Raw genomic sequence first — 5,848 nt, 5'->3', positions numbered from 1 at the left:
GGAATACTCTCCTGAAAACTTGTCTGGTGAGTTCTTTTACAAAAGAGATGCATTTTCTTAGCCAGATTGAATCTTATTTGTAACTGGCTCATGACTATTATTTTCTTATTTTATTGATTTTAAAAGTACACAATTATATAACTCTCTTCTTTCTGCTCAATTTCCCCATAATCCTAAAATGACCCAAAAATAAAATCTATTATATATTTAAAAAGTATACCCCAGGAGTTCCTGTTGTGGTACAGCAGAAACAAATCCAACTAGTATCCATGAGGATATGAGTTTGATCCCTAGCCTCGATCAGTGGGTCAGGGATCCAGTGTTGCCTTGGAGCTGTGGTGTAGGTTGCAGACATGGCTTGGATCCCATGTGGCTGTGGCTTTGGTGAAGGCTGGCAGCTGAGCTCTGGTTCGACCCCTAGCCATATGCTGCGGGTGCAGCCCTAAAAAGAAAAAAAATATATACCCCAATTCCTGAAAACAGGCAAGTAATTAGTTTACCTTTTATGTCTGCTTTAGTAAGCACTTTTCCCTATGACACTGAACATAAGAATATTAAGAAACTGAAGGAAAGACGATACTGGGAAACACAGGCAGATACTTTTTTCTTGGCATCGTTAGTGCCAAGCATGGCAGGGGAAGAACTGGTGATTTTCAGGACACTCAGGAAAGTTTTTCTTTCTTTTTTCTTTTTTGTCTTTTTGCCTTTTCTAGGGCCGCTCCCGTGGCATATGGAGGTTGCCAGGCTAGGGGTCTAATCAGAGCTATAGACACCGCCCTATGCCAGAGCCACAGCAATGCAGGATCCGAGCCACATCTGCGACCTACACCACAGCTCACAGCAATGCCGCATTCTTAACACATTGAGCAAGGCCAGGGATCGAACCCACAACCTCATGGTTCCTGGTCGGATTCGTAAACCACCACGACGGGAACTCCAGGAAAGTTTTGTCTTTCTTTGAAGTGGGACAGTTTGTCAAATGAATCAGCACTGCCATACTCTTGGAAACAAATGAATAATCTGCTATTTAAAGAAAGGAAAAAAGTAGTTCTATAACAGCTGTTATGTCATCTAAGAAGAGAATTTTAATAACCATAACATCATTTTTGAAAAAATAGACTTAATGCTACTAATGATGATGGTAATGGCAACAGCAGTGAACATTTGTTGAAAAGCCTACCAAAGGTCAGGAACAAAGCAATTTTACCCATGAGGTAAGTGTCGTCATTATCATACCCATTTTCCAGATGAAGGATCACAGAGGTTAAGTCTCTTGCTGTAGGTCACACAGCTATTAAATGAAAGTATAATGTAAAGACCTCTTTGGCATGACAGTTACTACTGGCTCCAAGAGGTTGTAGAAACAGAGGATTTGGACGTGAGAGAAGGTTTTGGAAGCTTAACTTCTTAGAGCCTGACACACTATACCTTTCTCAGATCTTTACTCTGGAAGCTTTCTTTCCCTCATTTCAAGAGAATCCACACCACTTCAGCCAAGATCATGTGAGAGAGAACTTTGTCACAGTTATTTAAAACCCAGATGATGTGAGAACTGTAGTTTCATCATCTCTACATTAAGCCACAGCAGGGGGAAATCTACATGAAAAATGATTATCTGGTAATAAGTATTCTCTGCCTTGGGCAACGTCTTCCCTTTGAGTTTAAAAGAGAGAGGAAATAGCATGACTCTGTTGTGAATGTGGGGAAGGGAAAATTCATAAAACTCAGATCCCTTTGTTAGAGGTTCACACAAAACAACAAAGGGAACATGTGATTGCTTTTTACAGAACGGAAGCTCCTTTGGTGGCTTACACGGAACACGAAATGACATTGGGGCAGGGTTTGTGAAAAGGGAATTAGATATCTTGATGTTCCCAACAAGATAGAACACAACCAGACTTACGCTGCTAACCGCCCCCACAAAAGCAAGCCTTTTGGTGCTGGTGGAATGCAGAGAAAGCCTCAAAGGAAGGTTAAATGGATGAGTCAGAGCCTCTCCTTTCTCTGGAGCTGGTCATACCAGGGCAGTGGGATTTTAGAGAGAAATCTCCCCATGAAAACAAAGGTGCGGTTGCTCTGACTTCACATTTTATCTTGCTTTATTCTTTCCCAATTGCATTCACCTTTTTTCTTTTTCCTTTTTTCTTTCCTCCCTCCTTCCCTCCTTCCTTCCTTCCTTCCTTACTTCCTTCCTTCCTTCCTTCCTTCCTTCCTTCCTTCCTTCCTTCCTTCCTTCCTTCCTTCTTTCCCTCCCTCCCTCCTTCCCTCCTTCCTTTTTTGATTTTTAGGGCTGCACCTGCAGCATATGTGAGTTCCTAGGGTAGGGTCCACTTGGAGCTGCAGCTACCAGTCCATGCCACAGCCACAGAAATACCAGATCTGAGTCACATCTATAGCCTACACTACAGCTCACAGCAACACTGGATTCTTAACCCACTGAGTGAGCGAGACAAGGGATAGAACCTGCATCCTCATGGATACTAGTGGGGTTTGTTACCACTGAGCCACAACAGGAACTCCCACGTTCACCTTTTATCCTCATGATAAATTTGTGATGGCAGTAAGACAGATACTGTTATCCCTATTTGCCTGAGGAAAAAAAAAAAGTGCCAGGGAGGTTGCTTTCCAGGCCGAGTTCAGGAAGCAATTAAGGGATGCTCAGGCTGGTTCTGGACTCATTGCTCAGGAGTCAAAGCAAATAGAGGAAAAGAATGGACCTCAGAGCTCCTACTGTTGCCAAAATATCGGCTGCCTCTTCATACAGATGCCAAATAAAAACATGGAGACAGAGTTGGAAGAAACAGAAAAAGTAGCTTTAATTGTCAGGCAAAGAGGGGAACACAGCAGGCTAGTGCCTCAAAGACATTGCCCCCCTCCGCCCCCTCCCCCCCCCCGGGGGGGTAGTGAGGAGTCTTATAGTGTTTGAGGAGCAGGGCATCATCAGCTCAATTTTCCTGATTGGTTCGTGGTGAGGTAATTGGGAGTCAGAGTCATCAATCTTCTGGTTCCATCCAGTCAGGGGTCTATGTGCTTGTGGGCAGCACACAGTTGACTTCTTCCACCTGGTGGGGTCTTCAGCACCTGAAAAACAGCTTCAAGGACATGGCTCAGAATATTATCTGTAGTCTTTGAAGAGAACTAACTAAAGGTCCTTGACTTTGTTGAATAGCTAAACTACCATTCTGTCTTGGTTGGCTGTTCTCCTTTTTCTCTGTGTCTTCTCACTCCTCTGGTTAAGTTGATTCTTTGACTAGTTTTTTTGTATAGGAAAAAAGAGAGTTGGAGGGCATGAGTGGGGGTCACTTTGGGAAGGCCTCACAGGGTCCTGCTCAGTTACACTACTTCCAGGGTCTACGTAAGCGTATGTGAAGTGCAGAAACATGCAGTGGAAGAAGAGACCTTCCCAAGCCCACAAAAATTCACTCTGAGATTGGTGGAGTGAATGTTTTATTTTGGGTTCTTCAGGAACAGATCCTAATACAAGTATATTAATGCAAGAAATTTGATTGGGAGGTGGTTCCTACAGCTTCCACAGTTTGTGATAGGAGCTTAATTCTCCCAGGATGTTATAGTTTGCGCATCCAAAGGGTGAGAGTTAAGAAATGTTGCAGAGATGAGTGTAAAGAGGGAGCTCTCATTCTCTAGCACTTCTAGCCAGATTTATGCAGGTTCTAGGCTGCAAAGAAAGTCCTCCTAAAGTTGGAAATTAGCTGGTTTTCACTCCAATGATAAGATCAAAAGTAGTGTGAGTGGGGACTGATTTTCTAGTATCTCCAACAAATATCTTTTCTATTTCTTTCTACCTTAGAGAAGCATAGCGTTGTAATTGAGTTTTCTCAGCATCAGAGATAATATAAGATCACTTTTAAAAAATTTCTGTTAAACTTTATTGAAAGTTTTGTTGAAAGTAATCTCTTCTTCCCTCTTCCTTAACTTCTGGCAACCACTAATCTCTTTCCCATTTCTAGAGTTTTATCATTTTAAGAGTGTTACATAATATTAAAAAGAATGTGTAAATGATTGAGTCACTTTGCTGTACAGCAGAAATTGGCACAACATTGTAAATCAACTATAATTTAATTTTTAAAAAAAGAGTGTTATATAAATGTAATCATATAGTATGAACCTTTGGGGATTGGTTTTTTTTTAAATCAGCCTAATTTCCTGGAAAATTCAAGTTGTTGTATGTACTAAGAGAATACTCCTTTTTATTGCAAAGTCTAGTCTATGGTATGATTTTAATACATTTTATTCAGCTGTTGAAAGACATTTGGGGTTTTGCTGGTTTCTTACTATTATGAATGAAGCTGCTATGACAATTTGTGTATAAGTTTATGTGTGAACATACGTTTTCATTTCTCTGGGATAAATGCCTAATATTACAACTGTTGGGCTATATAATAGTTTCGTGTTAATTATTTTTTTTACTTAATTGCCAAACTGTTTTTCAAAGTGGCTTTTACATTTTATAACCATATCAGCAGTGTATGAGTGTTGCAGCTTTTTTGTTTTTTTTCCATCCTCACCAGCACTGGGTATTTTCATTATTTTCTATTCTAGCCATTCTTACAGTTACGTAGTGATATCTTTTTGTGATTTTAATTTTGATTTCACTAGTTATGATGTTGAACATATTTTCACGCCTCTAGATATAATGCCTTTTTCGGATATGTGATTTACACATATTTTCTGAGTCTATAATTTGTCTTTTTTGTCTTTTAACAGGATATTTTACAGATAAAAGCTTTTGATTTTTTTTTTTGTCTTTTTAGGGCTGCACCCTAGGCATATGGAGGTTCCCAGGCTAGGGGTCGAAATAGAGCTGTAGCTGCTGGCCTACACCACAGCCACAGCAACATCAGATCTGAGCTGCATCTGCAACCTACACCACAGCTCACGGCAACGCCGGATCGTTAACCCACTGAGCAAGGGCAGGGACTGAACCTGCAACCTCATGGTTCCTAGTTGGATTCGTTAACCACTGCGCCACGACGGGAACTCCTGTTTTAAAGCTTTTGATTTTGATTAGATTCAATTTATCAATTTTTCCTCTTATGAATTACAGTTTTTGTGTCAAGTCTAAGAACACTTTGACTAGTCCTATGTCTCAAATATTTTATGTTCTCTCCTGGGTGTTTCATAATTTTACATTTAGGTCCATGACCCATTTTTGTATAAGCTAATTTTTGTATAAGGTATGAGATCTAAGTTAAGATTCTTTTTTTGGGAGTTCCCATCGTGGCGCAGTGGTTAATGAATCCGACTAGGAACCATGAGGTTGAGGGTTCGGTCCCAGCCCTTGCTCAGTGGGTTAACGATCCCGCGTTGCCATGAGCTGTGGTGTAGGTTGCAGACGCGGCTGGGATCCCGCGTTGCTGTGGCTCTGGCGTAGGCCGGTGGCCACAGCTCCAATTCAACCCCTAGCCTGGGAACCTCCTTATGCCTCGGGAGCAGCCCAAGAAATAGCAACAATAACAACAACAACAAAAAAGACAAAAGAAAAAAAAAGGTTCTTTTTTTTTTTTTTGCCAATGAATATTCAGCTATTCTCTGTTGATTTGCTATTCCTATTTGTCAAAAATTAGTTGGACATACTTCACTTAGTATGAGTCTCTAGTTCCATCCATGTTGTGGCAAATGGCATTATTTTGTACTTTTTTTTTATGACTGAGTAATATTCCAGTGTGTGTGTGTGTGTGTGTGTGTGTGCATGCACGTGTGTGTATTTGATAAACATATGGATAAATTTAGGAAGAATTGACATTTATCATGTGAATTTTCCAATCCATGATGATGACATATTTGACATGTTCTCTCCAAGTGTTTAATTCTTCTTTGATTTTTTCCT

This window comes from Phacochoerus africanus, chromosome 7, assembly GCF_016906955.1.
Source record: "Phacochoerus africanus isolate WHEZ1 chromosome 7, ROS_Pafr_v1, whole genome shotgun sequence".
In the NCBI taxonomy this organism is placed as follows: Eukaryota; Metazoa; Chordata; class Mammalia; order Artiodactyla; family Suidae; genus Phacochoerus; species Phacochoerus africanus.
This window is presented reverse-complemented; position numbering follows the sequence as displayed.